General features: G+C 39.9%; 1 protein-coding gene and 1 long non-coding RNA gene across 4 annotated transcripts in view; one reads left to right on the top strand and one right to left on the bottom strand.

Moving 5' to 3' along the window:
* gli1 (GLI family zinc finger 1) overlaps positions 1 to 8,991 on the bottom strand; it is a 64,397-nt gene extending 55,406 nt beyond the window's left edge. For all 3 annotated transcript variants that reach the window (XR_006821695.1, XM_046029603.1, XM_046029604.1), the window contains exon 1: positions 8,667 to 8,991. The gene's annotated coding sequence lies outside the window, so the exon portion shown is untranslated. The remainder of the gene's footprint in view (positions 1 to 8,666) is intronic.
* Positions 8,992 to 9,092: 101 nt separating this feature from the next.
* On the top strand, positions 9,093 to 15,035 carry LOC123957028. The gene is made up of 5 exons (XR_006821699.1): positions 9,093 to 9,180; positions 9,364 to 9,470; positions 13,515 to 13,628; positions 14,119 to 14,237; positions 14,828 to 15,035. It is a non-coding gene; the product is annotated as an uncharacterized LOC123957028 (long non-coding RNA).
* Positions 15,036 to 15,391: the final 356 nt, after the last annotated feature.

Here is a 15,391-nt window from a genome sequence, read left to right as displayed (position 1 = left end):
GTGTGTGTGTGTGTGTGTGTGTGTGTGTGTGTCAGCACATTATCGTGGTGAACCAACCAGCCAGCCTCTAAATTTGAAGTTTTAGATTATTGCTCTGCTGCGAACTGATTTACATGCTGCTGATGTCATCCCCTCACTGTGTATTCAGTCCTGCGCTGTTACTGAGGCAGAGAAAACCTCCCTGTTTTCAAAAGTTAGAGAAACTCGGCGCTGAACAGGCCTTTCAGTGTTTAAGCACAACACAACGTGAAGGAGAATTCAAATGGATGTATATTGTTTGAAGCAATAAGGTGTTGCATCAGGTCAGAAAGCTTCAATGTCAGACAATCTGTTAAATTTCAAGTTAGAAATCCTTGAATTTTTTTACTAGGATTCTTTCTGCATTGGACTGTTTATTATATGTAAAACTGACACCACTATGAGCAGCTTCCATCCAGGACTGAATTTCCTAAACATCAGGGCATCTACTCGAAGGCTAGATGGGGGCCCGGATGCTTCTCATGCTGAGTAAAATAGTCACTGCTGGCATGAAACGCAGAGGAGCCAGAATTATGCCTTATCAGATCATTTCTCACATACAAACTACTTCTTGGAGGAAATCAGTTTAAGCGTGGAATGTCTTGATGAATGACTTGATATAAAGAGTCATTTTGGAAAAAGAACCAAAACTGCTAAATGTCATTTATTATTTCTCACCTATGAAAACTTCTGTGTGCTCACAACAGTTTTGTTGTAGCTTCCAGCGACGTTACAAAGTTAAAAACAAGAAAGGCGTCATTAAAATGAGATATGCCATCTAAAACACTGAAAAACCGTGGTTGCTCAATAAGCGGCAGAAAAGTCTGTCGGTATAGTTAAGTCAGGCAGGGCAGGGCCAGGCAGTCAGTCAGCCAGTCAGGACGGTTGAGTTGTAAATGTGTTCCAGCAGGAAAAGCCAAGATTCAGAGCAAGGCAAGCAGTCTGGAGTCTGCAACTTTCCCCTGCTCCAGCTAGCGCACCGCCCTCCTTGCAGCCCACCCAAGTAGCAGCCCATGGGCATAAATTTGAGAGCCTGAGTCGCTGCGGATTTAAAACAATCTGCATCTCTCTCTCTCTCTCACTCCTCCACACTCACTATGAAATGTTTCTCTTCTTCACCCTTTACTCTCTTCTGCCCTTCTTTCCTTTCCAAAATGGAAAGCTCTTTCTCAGCGCGTGCCAAAAATATTATTTTTCTACAGGCTTAATTAAGCTTGCAAATGCATAGGAACTGTATTTTTCTGTGTTACTGTACGATCATCGCAAGGGATCCTTCGTCTGCTTCTCTACTTTAAAAGACAACAGCAAAGCTTTGTTGAAATGACGTTAATTATATCTCACAAAACACGACCTTCCAATAGTTTGTTGTTTCCCGAGGGGATTTATTTTCTCAATAACAGCTTCAACACAAAGTAGAATGCTAGTTTCCATTTACGTTTTATGGCACGGGACCACAGGGAATACAACTTTAAATAAAATTTGATGCAATAGAAGAAAACATCCAGTCAGCTCATGTTAGTTTAAGCTATCACAAAACCAACCAAACAAGCACACCACATCACTTTTTTAATCATGTGCTGTAGTGCTCTTCAGCCTAAATAAGCTCGGTTTGGTTGCAGATGCTTCTCTTTTAAAGAAGATTTATCCGCATTTCTACTATGAAAACAAACAATCAAAAGATGTTACTTATAAATTAAAATTAAGGTGCAGAGTTTCCTCTGAATCATCAGCGAGAGTCTGTGACAGAGCCTGAAGACTGATCAAAGCACTCTGCAGACTGAATGTCATGTCAAATCTGTTGTAGTAAATATGAGACTGTTTGACTGAGTGGTGCAGATACCTTTGACCTACAGCAGATTGTTGTCGGTGTATCAGTGACGGCTCGGCCTGCATTTGGCTTGCAGTGGTAGTAAGTCATGCGCTTGTGTCACTGTGCTACTTCCATGCATGTGGACCGACTTCCTGTTATGGCATCTGATCTGGTTAACGTGGCATCAGCAAGCCACTGAAGATTCACACAACTGTCACTTACTTACAGGGCAGAGAAACAGGAATAGAAAAAGACGCAAGAGGCTGGGTGGCAGAGGGAGAGGAGAGCGAACGGCAATGTTAAAAAAGACGAGGCAGAGGAGGGAGATTTACACAGAATTGGCAACATTTGGAAGGGAAGTAAGAAAAAGAGGAGAAGAAAACATACAGGGAGGAAGAGTCTTCATCTTTTGGAGTTTTAGAAGGCTGACCACACTGTTTCTTTCTCATAAACATGCATTACGAAGGAACAATGGCAATGTGGTTTGGGTCATCCATTGTTTAAAATTTAGTTTTTGGAACACATTGGAATGAACCTGGAACACAATGACATGTCATTCATTTTACATAAATATATGTATATAGTTGGTGCCTTTTAAAGATAATGCAGCTAAACTCCATTTACTCCCTTTTCAAAATCTGAAATAGCTTTTTACACAAATCTTATAGGAGAGTTTACATCTGAATGGGGGATCAAAAAAAAAAAGTTTATTTCACTTTTTGTCTTGGAAATTTTGGGATAACTCAGTTTATCCTTTACAAAATGGTAAATGGACTGCAGTTGTATGGTGCCTTTCTAGTCTTCCGACAAGTCAATCATTTTATATACAGTATATACACATACATATACACACACACATATAATAAAGTCAAGGTCTTATACATATATTTTATGTGTTCTATATTTAAAAGAAATTACAAATGATACCTAGCCTTAAAAAGTACTTTAAGGCATCTTTGTGCATATCTAACGTCTAAATGTGAAACATGTTGCTAACCACTGGATGAGTAATCACAAATGTTCATGTTACTTTATAGATTAATATCTTGATACTAGCCATATACATTAAGCATTGTGTGTGGTATGTGGAACAGTGAGTTACCCAAGAACATCTGCCAAGCCAAGGATCTTGGGATGTTATCTCATCTCAGATAACAGAGTTGTTGTCCAGAAAGCTCATCATAAACACACGAAACATGGATATGCCTCTGAACTCTTTCTCAACTTAGCGTCTCTCACACTGTCTCCCTATGTCCCTCTCTTGCTATGTGGAAGTCGAAAATAATTATTAACATTAGCAGTAAAATGTAACAGCCTATCACATGAAACGGCACTGAAAATATAGTGCCTTACATACAAACTGCAAAGGTGGAGTAATCTAACCGCTTTACTCAAAGTTAAAGTGAGAGGTTGCAGTTTTGTTGGAGAGGGAAGAAAGAAAAAGAAAGCATATTCAGTCTGGAGCAGTGTCTCAGACTGATGTTTTTTGTCGTTCTTTTGTTTAGAACTCAAAAGTCTTCAAAAACTCATATCGCAAGGATGACCCTCCCTGGTTATCTGACAGCATATTTTTTCTTATTGGTGGACGTCAGAGAGACGCAAGCAGTGAGGAGGGTGACTGTCAGACACTGCATTTAATTACACTGATGATGGCAGCACTCGAACGCACTATGGCAACCTGGTGAAATAACAAACACCGCCTCCTACTCGCTTTCTGCCTGCCGACAGGACAGCGCACAGTGAGTCATCAGCGGCTTAGAACACACACAGTGAAAGACACACACACACACACACACACACACACACACACAGCCAAAGACACAAACAGGTATAAAATCTTGCAAGAATATAAATCATATGAATGAAGCTGCATGCACAAACACACACCTGTGAGCAACAAATTATCCAGTTATCACTCGCACTTGATTCGCTTTTATCAACCTGAACTGAAAAAAAAAATAAATAAATAAAATCACATTTTTCTCTGCCTCTTCCACAGACGCTGCTAATTTTTCACCTTTGTCATCCACACCCGGCTACCATCTCTTAAAGTAAACCCATCCACAAGCCCATTGTTACAAGCCGCGCTATTGTCACAGTGGGAAATGAGTAAGTATCAGTGTGGGTTGTTTGTGCATGTGAAAGCTATTCACAATCTCACCTGGATCCTATTAGCACTAGTTTGATTTCTAATATCAACCACATGAGACGAGAGTTAACAGTCAGCCTGCCGAACTGCTCACACACATGCACAAACACACACAAAATATAGCAAAAACCACCACCCTCATTCAAAGAAGGAGGGAGGACGATGGGGAAGGGGTCGACTCTGCCTTTTACTGTCAGAAGCATGCGTACATCTATATCACACACACACACTCCCTCAGGCACAGGCTTACGAAAAAACATTGCATTTGATGTAAAATACAACCAACATCACTCTTAATGGTGCCTGCTGCTCCACATGTGACTTGACCTTTCATGTCTAGCATTAAGGTATTAGAGCAGTGAGTTGATGGCTAGTGTTCCCAGGACCAGGCCCGCCCTAAAAGACAGAACGACTTGTTCGGTCCAAGATGAGTTGTTTTTTTTTAGGATCAGCAGGGCCTTGTTGGGTTGGCCCACCTTTGTTTCATTGCGTGTTGTGCTCCCAACCTCATATGCAGCCCAGAATCCTAGGAATTACATTCATATTGGACAATTCCACAGATCACGATTTACATCCAAAGGCAAAGTACTCTTACGTAAGGATATGGAGATCAGCAGCCTTGTCCCCCACAAAATGTGTTTGTATAGCTACTACTAATTTGCCAAAATATTTTTTAGAGAAAACATATTGCTGCTTGGATTAGTGGTAACATTTATTCTATTGAGGGAAGACTGATTGGTGGGTGTTTAAAGCGCAGGACTGCAATACGGGAGACCAGGGTTGCATTCTGAATCCTGCATGTGGTCAAGATTAGGCAACGAAAGGTTAGGAAAACCACGGTTTGAGTCAATATTAATAAAGTAAACATTACGTGTCTAATGCTTAGTCACTTATTCTGTATTAAACCATGACCACAATCTTTCCCTAACCTTAACCAAGGGCTTTGAGGACATAACATGAAAAAAGTTTAATCATACTTCATACTGCTATGAGTAGTCAGTGAACGATTTGCAGATACATTCATTATCCACATTTTGTGACTTACCAGACACATTAATTCACAACACTTTCCAATTATGTTGATATAAAACATGATGTGGCTGGCCTTACGTTATTACAAAAACACACTCACTGTTGCAAATTATGAGTATTATAAACATAATGTTTTGGGGAGACAGGGTTTAGGTCGGTGTGGTGGATGACCTTTATGCAAGAGACCAGAGTTAATGTCCTGTCACAGACATGTCATCAGTATTTGCTTATGTTCTAAAGCCGTAACCAGCATCTTTCCCCAACCATAACCATGTGTTTTAGTTGCCAAACCCTAACCATACCTTGACCACAATTTACTTGCCACAACCTTTTGCTAACCCTAACCCTACCATAGCAGTCACTGGACATTACCAATGTTTGTTTGTTTTTTTGTAGAATCATCCAATATCACTATAGGGCAATAATCTGTTTACTATTTCTTCGACTAATCTGTTGGTTTTTTTGTCTATAAAATATCAGAAAATAGTGGAAAGTTATGAAACCAATAATGCAATCCTGCTTTTTCAGAACACCCAACATTAGCTGGTCCAGTCCAGTCAACAATGAGGCTTAAACTTCCACCTACTAAAATAATTACATGTAATATAGGCGACCTCTTGCTTTGGAATGATTGTCTCATCATCATAATTATTGTTTGTTTAATCTCCATTGCTCCAATTTGTCTGATATGCCTTTTAATGGGTAGGAAAGCCCCAAGTGACCATGAACAATGATTTCCAGAATATTTCCCATGACTGCAACATTTCCCCTTCCTATTATGTGTGCCCTTTGGCTAATGAGATTCAAACTTCCTAAAGTGTTAAATGCCTTTGCCCACTGGTGTCATTCAATCAATTTCATTTCAGCATCATTTTATGTGTTCAGTGATATATTTCTAAGAAGAGGTTTTCTCTTCAGGAGACTCAGGGAAAACATTAGTGCAATCTGACCTTATGCAACCATTTTCAACCGTGAATACAGATACATGATAGATGTGGCCTCTCGTTGTGGTATTCAGATGGCTCTGATGAGATAAAGTTTGGCTCAGTAATAATCAAAGTAACAGCCACGACCAAAATCCATTCACTCCAGTCTCAATGAACAATGTCCACGAATGACGCCACACAACGCGAATAAAGCCCTGCAGCAGTTTGAAAACAACACAAACTCAAGCCGATGAACCAAACTAACCTTCAAATACCAGACCCTGACATCAGGGACCTGAGAGAGCGGACCTTCCCTTCATGAGCCTTGAAGTACGAAAGGAAAACTAGAAGATGAGGAGAGAAAAGACTCGCAGGGGATAAAGAGAGAAAAGGAGTGTTTGAGTGTGTCTGTGTGTGTCTTTGCTTATGTGTCCTTTAGAGCATCCCCTGGCCTGTCTACTCTGTTCTCTCTTCTGCCGAAGCAGATCGGCTCGGCGCTGTGAGCCTACATGGTTTTAGCCAGGGCCAGCACAGACAGACAGCTGCTATTAAACCCTGATTGTTTCAGGTTCACAGGGTGTGAAAGGGCCTGATTGAGGGGCTGTGCTCCCAGCGAGGGTGGTCTTTCTCCCCCTCTCTCCCTCCCCCTTCTCACTGGAAGGTGGGAGGAGGGTGTTGAGGAGGAGAAGGAGGAGGAGGAGGAGGAGGATTGTGTGTGTGTGTGTGTGTGTGGGGGGGGGGGGGTCAGGCATCACGTGACACATGTTTCTTGCTGAGCGGACCAAAATGGACTCTGGTCAAAAACACACCACTAGTTGCTGCCTGCCTCTGGGTACCCATGTGTCATGTAACTGGTGGCCAATAGTGCCAACACAGACATTAAACATGTTGTTCACATAATTTATGCCAGAGAGAACAAAATCCATGTTGACATACTTCATATTCCAGATTTTGCTCTCACACATCTCATAACAAACAACTGTCATAGCTCATACTGCCTCTGCATTAAATTTTTCTTACATAAATGAGCAGAGATTAATCGCTCAATCCACTTTAAAATCCTCCATCTACCTTTGTTTATACTGGCCTAATGAGAGAAGGAATTCATTCCAGTAACTTTAATTGTCTTCAGCCTGATTGAGACTTATCACTGCTCTGATACAGTTGTGAGATACCAGATCAGCCCTGACCTGTGACTGGACAGGACGGCAGTTGCTTCCTTTATGGTCTATTTGTTTAGGAGCATTCCCATTAAGGAGCCTTTTGGCCTTAGCACACTTGATAAAGACCAGGGAGGGTGAGGAAGCTCCCCTGCAGAGTTTTTCACACGTGGCCAGTGGACAAGTGCACTTTCCTCCCTCTAAACTCTCCCCCGTCTCAACCTTGAGGAGGTTCTAGGTGCTTTTCAGCTATGGATTATATTCATAAAGATGAATCCCATGCTCCATTGGGACATTTACAGTTTCTGTTTTCCTGTAATCAAACAAAATGTCTGAGGTGCTTACACGCTTGTTTACCAGCTCAAGCAAAGTGGTTCTCAACAAACAGAAACTTATGAAGTTAACTTAAACTAAAAAGTTATCACAAAACATCTCTCTTGTCCGGAGTAAATAAATATGACACTTATTTGGTAGAAAATCTACAATTTCACTGTTCCTAATAAAACATTGTCCTTCCTTCTCATGTTTTTGGAGATCTACTAAAGACCCTTTTACAAATATACTCTCTCTATGTGTATGTGAGTGTGTCTGTGCAAATACTGTTTTGGGAAGTTGTGAGTTTGTGTGCTTAGCACTTCTCACTGTCACTTTGGAATAAATAAGTGTTTGGCTGTTCTATTGAGTCCAGTGTTGACGCTCTTCAGTCCATGGCCACGACATGAAGACCAGCAGTCTAATCTTCCCACATTAACAGCTACAGTCACCTCTTAGACAGATAATTAGATTAGTTTCAATAATATGTCTCAGATTAGAGATAGATTATGGAAGGCTTCAATGCAGGGTTTTGGCGTTTTTTTGTCATAGGAAAGAAAGAAATATTCAGCCAGCACATGTCAGGAAACAAGCAGGTAACTGAAGCCTCCTGAAGCCTAACACAGCACTCAGTGATGATGTTGTTTTGTGGGTGTCCTGTGAGATACTCACATTTGGAAAAGATATTGGCACCTGAAGTATTTAAGGTTACAAGAAACAGCTGTGCTGGGGTGGCCTGTGACCCTCTGCTATGCCAGTTGACTTTAAACTGTGCTTGTAGTCAAGCGCACATTTTCTTATGTCTAAAGTCTTAACAAACATTAATTTGCTGTAGTGAATAGAAAAAAAAAAACAGGAACAATGCTACATTGCGCTGAGGAGGGACCAAGTGAATGAATCCACAAAAAAACGTTTATCACAGTCACTGAAGCATTGCACATTTTGGTCCGTTAGTAGAAATATTATGCAGCTCAATTACTGAAATTTGAAGTGTACAGGAAATGTTAACCAGCCTAATTAATTCTAATTTTCCAAAGCATAAAAGTGACGCACAATCAACTGAACATAAAAAGCCAAAAGAGGACTTTCTATCCCATCACTAACAGCTTTTCTTTCCACTTCAGAAAGTAGAAAGTAAATATTATAGTGCCGAATGATTAAACACAACGTTCCAACCACGAATAAACTTGTTAATGTGTTATTTATCACTGGTCGCCAGTGATTTTAAAAAGCAAGTATGACTCATCAGCACTACTTACCTCAGGTTAATGCAGGAATATTCAGCATGAAACTTTTGACTTGATTCCCAGAGTCCTTGGAAGAGCTCAGAGTGTCCAAGGACTGTGAAAGTCTGCGTTTCAAGTAAAGCCTCCCTTCTCAGTCTCTCTACTTTCTGGCAGACGCACTCGGATGGAGATGACTGAATTCTACACAGAAAGCGACACTTTATCCTGTTTCAGAAGCGCTGTTCCATGGCTTTCCCCCCCTAGAATCACTTTACGTAAACGGCGACAAAACTGAACCCCATGTTCGGCTATGGAGTCCCGCAAAGCGCCGTGGAGTTGGCTGCACAGCCAATGTGGGAATGCGCACCCCTTCCCTTCCTTCCCCCTCCCTTTCCCCACAGTCTGTGGACCACCCCGAAACAGGAAGTTCACTTTTTGTTTTTCTTAAAAAAGGAGCACGCTGCATAAGTTTTCCCCTCAAAGTTAACATGCACGACAGAACATTCAGCCAAGCGGATACATTTTCAATTTCTCGCCTGTTGTCTTTGTAAGTAAATAAAAATACATTGTTAACGATCTAGTGAAGTTATATAAAGACATTGCAGCATGCATATGTTTATCAAATACTTGCATGGACATGGCTGTGTCTATATAAAGTGCGTTCCTATCTAGTAATTGGGATAATCTATCTATAAATGTTTTTGTTTACTTTAATGGTGTAACTTCATAGCAGCCTCTCGGCAGCGTGTGTGGCTGGCTACGTGTGGGGATGCTGCAGATTGCTGCGCCTTGCCAGTAAAATCTACCACAAAACCTGGACTGGATTTCAGTCTGCAGGTCAGGACAAGGACCAGTGCCTTCTGTTTAATACAGATAACATGCATTCATGCAGTGTATGTGCAAACAAAACTGAAAAGAAAAAGGATTTGTGAAAAATAAAAAACATTCATTTTCAAACAATTTCCAATCAAATATATGCGACCATTGTAGAGCCATAGTTAGTCCCTTTGTGAAAATAAAGTTATCCTTCCATTCAAGGAGACTATGGGCTGAAACCCCAGGCCCCAGACTTTCAGATCCTTAACTTCTGAGTGTAATTTAGTTAATTTGAAATTTGTACCACCAAGTAACACCAGATGAAGCAGGTCTTGCATTTGCAATAACCAATCTTGTGGGCGTGTCTTGTAGTCAGTGTCAGTGTCATTCTAACCCCTGTATTATCACCTGTCCAAATTGTTGTCATACATAGTGCATTGTCATTTTGAGTGATTTGACACCTGGGATCAGTTTGCATTATTCCAGCATTGGAGTATTAATTAAGACTTTCCCAGTCTCTGTGCCATGTGCAATCTGCTGTGTGTACTGTAATTAATGATAACTTGGAGGCAACAGTGAACACACACAATGTACAGGAGGATGGTAGGTGGGGGGTCAGTAGGGGCCCAGTATGAAGTTTTTGCCCCTCTAACAGGTTAATCCAACCATGCTTTGTTCCTATCTGTGTTCCTGTCTATATATATATAATAAGCATGGCTGGATTAACCTGTTAGAAAGGCAAAAAAAACAACACCTGTACAAAGATATTTGTCCAACATGATGTTTGTCAAAAATCTATTTCATAGTAAAAATGTGTTGTTTTTGTCTTTCTCATTCTTTCGCCGTACAAACTGTGATGCTGATGCTTTTAGATTTCCAAACCTGAAGTTCCTGCACATTATAACTTAATGTCCCTCCTAGTCAGTTTGCACCCGTTCACTCAGTCTCCACCATGGTGCAGTCCCTCTTCGCCAAGTGTTTCTGTTTAGATTTTGGCTTTTATTAGGGAAAATGTGACTTCACTGTAGGCTGCATGTGACCCCTGGGTGTTGGCTCAGCCACTTTGCCAGCAGTAGAGATCAATAACAGCCAATCTTTCTGAAATTGCTTATATCTGTTTGCTGAAGCGCCGTCCCACATGATGGCATGTGCCAAACACCACTGTTCTTACAACAGGCCAGTAACTCAATGAATTATTGCCCTCATAAATGTTTTGTACCACTTGAAAGATGAACTGTCTGTGGCTGGATTGTTTGCATTTATGTTTATCCCAAGGTAAAGTGGCTCTTTATGATAATTCTACATGTGTTACATGTTGTCTATTGTATAATAGCATAAACTCATGTGGAAGTTTATTGCCAGACTGGGGTTGAATGTGGTTTAAGACATTATCCAGCTCCAATGTTGTTACCTCTGTCTGTGTTATTCATCATGATTGTCTGTATTTGGCAACTGTGGATGATGCTGTTGTTAACATGCAGCTTGAAAAGTTCCAGTATTGTAGCATCTGCCATTTGCAATTTGTAACTCTAAAGTATTTAGGGTGTTTACAAGACAGATACAGCATGCTGATGGTATCTGGTGGCCTTACTTTGTGTTGAGCTGATGCCACTGGTACAGAGAGTGTGAGTCAGCTGTGAAAATTAAATAATGTTAACCATGCAGTCTTTATCTGCAGTAGGCGTTTCTGTGTTCCTATGAGATGTTTGTTGTTTCTCCAGCCAACTCTGTCAGCTTGCAGAGAGATTGTTCTCCACAAAGGCAAAAAGATTTGGAATTATTGTATTTATGATTAACTTATAATAAAAAATAAAACTATAGTACTTAGCTATGCAGATAGTTTTGTTCTTATGTGGTGAGATTTTGAGATATCCACCTCTGGAACGTCTGCCATCACCCCACAATGATGGCAACTGGAATTATATTTGTGGTCCTCAAAACATAACATGCAGTTTTCATAGGAACAATTTCTTTGGTAAAAAAAACTGATGCATATCTAAAAAAAGAAAAATGTTTTACTTATAATTATTTATTATTATTCAACCTGATGTATTTATTGTGATTAAATGACCACAGTAACGACAATCAGAGGTGAGTTTCAATCAACTCTATTCTGCCAAACAGCACTGTTTAAAAACAAAGGATGGGATTTTGTTGCTGAATTGAATTTGTTTCCTTATATGCAGCTGAATATGGAAGCCCTGAGAGGCAAGTGGGGAAAAATCTGTTGATTCATTTTCTAAGTCTGATCTAAATTGCACTCTCTTGTGCTTGTGACTTAAGAACAGATGAACAAAGGTTTTTACCAGGATAATCTTTCTACATTCCTTAAAAAGAAATGATCTGTGAAACAAGTGGAGGAACTAATTTTTTCGCCACATGAAAAGTTTTGACAGGATAATTTTCAAGTGACTTTTTCACCTGACAAAACTTTTTTCACCTGTTTTCACAGGTTTTCCTGGCAAAATCTTTTTTCACGTGGTAAAAAAACAGTTTCACAGATGAAAAAAAACAACCCTGGCAACTTTTTATTCACCTGTTCTAAGAAACACAGGAGAGAAAACAATTTAAATCACAGAATCAGAATCTTTCCTCAGAATTTCTGATCAGAATTTTTCCTCACTTGACTCTCAGGTCTTCCATAGATGGGTGACAAACTAAAGGAAAAACAAACATGAAGGATGGAGTCCGGCCACCTCGAGCCTCTAGAACAGTTCTTTGCCAAGTCTGTGGAACTCTACTGGAGGGATTGACACCATTCCTCCACCAGATATCCCTCACATATAAAACAACCTTTATTTAATCAGGTAATCTCGTTCAAGATCTCTTTTGCAAGAGAGACATGAAATAGAAAGAAAAACAAACACAGCCAGACATAACAAAAGACTATATAGTATAATGTCACAGACATCACTAAACAGATTTGAAGAAGAATGTTCATCAGGTCTAATGGAGTTGGTGGTGGAGAGCACTGTCTTACATGTTGGTCCAAAATCTTCCATAGATGAGAAACTGATTTGAGATCTGGTGACTGTGAAGGCCGTAGCATTTTATTTACATAATTTTCAAACTCACCAAACCATTCAGTGAGCCCTGGTGCATGTGAACATGTTTGTCCACTCTTTTATTTATGTGTTTTTACTTTAATTTGTCCCCCCATCTGTATATCAGAAAATAACAAATCTATAGGCATGAAGTAGCTTTACTTTAAAGTAACAATGAAAGCTGAGTCTGAGCAGTCCTGAACCAAGGCAGGAGTCCATTGAGAACATACGGCCAATGGTTAAATCAGATTTTGTCAATGAAAGTTGTGGGCTTTAGTCCTAATATAGCTGCTGCTGTAGCAGCCAAGCAGGGAATTCTTGGACGTAAACTGGCCCACAGATGCTGGGGCCATATGCTTCATCTGACTGTAGAGAGAATCCAACACAGGCTTCTCTCGAGATTATCAATGGGAGGGGATTAAAGGTGAAGCAGCAAATCCAGTAAGCCCAATGTAGATGGTCTAATTGGATCGTGAAAGACATGCATGTTTGGCATTTCTATATATTAATTTAAGTTTTGAAAATACATTGACACAATTTACACAATACAACATTTCTATCTTGAGCACTCAGTACTGCTGTTTTTTTTACAAATTAAATCTGCAGTGTATTTTCAAGAAAATATATGTATATAAAGTACCATAGAACCTTAGTGTGAAAAAAAACAGTTTATACTTAAAATTTTCTTCAACAATAATGTGTAGAGAGTTGTTTTACACGTAGGCTTTCTTATAGCTGCATTTACTTGTTTTTCGGCCACTTGGGGTCAGCAGAACAAGCACAAAATACAAATTTTCAAGTAGTTGCCTATTTACACATTCAGCAGCCCTGTGGCAACATTAGCATTCATTTAAAGTCATGTTTCTGTCCTACTGACAAATGCAGCTCCAATACTCACTCTCATTTGAGCTCTTTTTGGTCTCCACCAACTGCTGAAAGAAATATTTGTCTTTTTAGCTGCTAAATGCTCCACTATGTTCACTGGCTTAGCTGCTAACTTGTTGTTCTTTGTGTTGGGCAGGTGATGTACAGTTGGTTTAGCCTTTTCTCTGAAAACGGCTACCTGCTGCTGCTGCAAACAACGTGACAGTGGTGATTGGCCAAGTCTGTCTGTAAAGCACGAAACCCCACACCTGTTAGTATCTGATTAACATTTTGGTCTTTTTCATGAATTTAATACTCTAGTATCACAGAATCTGAGTGGTCACACAAACAAAGCTATATAACTAGTGTTGAGGTAGCATGTGTGTGATAAAGTCTGATAAAAAAAAAACGTGCACTGCCAATGTGGCTAAAATTCCTAAGAAGGTTACGGAGATTGGTGCAACACTAGAAAACCAAAATAATAATCCAAAATAGACTAAAAGTGTGTGTGGAGCTGAAGTGCAGAGTCTGGTGATAATTCTCGGTGGGTTTGTCACTATGAGCCACTCCTATCATTTTACACTTGTTAAGTTTATCTATTGTTAATAAATATTCATTGCTGGAGCTTTAAAGTGCTGAACAAAGATGTTGCCAAATTCAACCTAATGCGCAAACAAAAATCAAACAGCAACATTAGCATTGCTTCCTTAGTTAGAGACCAAGAACTAATTGCTGTGTTTTCTATGCCATTCTTTTGTTAGAGAAAGACCAAATGCATGTCTTAATGAAGCTTAGAAAGGAAAGGTGAATGGGACAGAAACAACAGTTACAGATGTCTACCTCCAAAGCTCATTACAGCACTAGACGGATTAGAGACAAGGTAAGTAATGTATTCAGTAAGTCGGAGCAAAAGCTTTTGGCCATGACATTCAGTTCAAGTGAACATGACAGCTGAGAGCTGTAAATGAGATCTTGCTTCACTGCTTACCACTTTTTTTGTGAAACGTGGCCTAAGCATGTTATTACAAAATCTTTCACTCTCCTTAATAAATAGAAGCCATTAGGTGGAGTTAGTGATTTCTTGGAATCCTGAGATATACTTTTACTTAATCTGCTGCAAGTTTATACTCACATACATTAATATGAGAAGATGAGGTATTCCCATAATTGCCAGAATATCCCATCATGAGTAAACAATGCCTTAGCTTGCTAAATTAGACACATTATTATTTAATAATAGAAAAAAGCATAATTCACTGTCTACTGAAAGTCAAAATATTGCATGTGTGGATGTTAAAGGAGCACCCAGGTTTGGAGTATTTAAGGCCACTGGAGGATACAGAGGAACGTGCGCGTTATCCAAGCGAGAAGGAGAAAGCATCTGTCACTAAGACTTGGGGCAGCTGGACATCATTCCCTCGTGCCGCAAAATCCACAAAATCTTTTACAGGATTTGTTTTTCCATTGCAGATGGTCCTTTGCACATGTTTTCTTCCCATTGGCCCGGGGTCCCTGGCTGACAGTGCTGCAGGTATTACATATAAAGGTGCTCTCTTCCTGCACTAGGTTTCACCTCCGGCCTTGCATACTGAAGAGAGGAGACTGGATAGGAGAGACTGTAGGGGATAAACAATACAAGAGGAGGAGCAGGTCTGCATGAATGCTTTTTACCTTCAGTCAATGCAGGGTGGGCAGGTAGGAGATATCTTACTGTAGTTATTCAAGGAATTGAACGCACTTTCTGCAATGCATGCAAAAAATTACAAAATTTTCATGGCTGCTTGATAGCTTGTACATTATTTGTGATGCAAATCCTAGTAGGGTTTCACAGGTTAACTTCAGTATGCCACAAAATCCAGTTTTACATCTACCGTGCATCTTTTTGGTTAAATTGTGACATTATTGCATTTCAAGAGTTTTGCACCAAATTGATCCAAACAAGACATTACTTCGAGGATGATAGACAAACATTTTTTTCTCCCTAAATTTTAAGTTTTTGATTAAATCTCTTGCCATGTTCCTAATTTAAACACC

This window comes from Micropterus dolomieu, linkage group LG18 (genome assembly GCF_021292245.1).
Source record: "Micropterus dolomieu isolate WLL.071019.BEF.003 ecotype Adirondacks linkage group LG18, ASM2129224v1, whole genome shotgun sequence".
NCBI classification, from domain to species: domain Eukaryota; kingdom Metazoa; phylum Chordata; class Actinopteri; order Centrarchiformes; family Centrarchidae; genus Micropterus; species Micropterus dolomieu.
The sequence above is the reverse complement of the archived record's forward strand: the minus strand, read 5'-3'. Positions and strand labels throughout refer to the sequence as shown.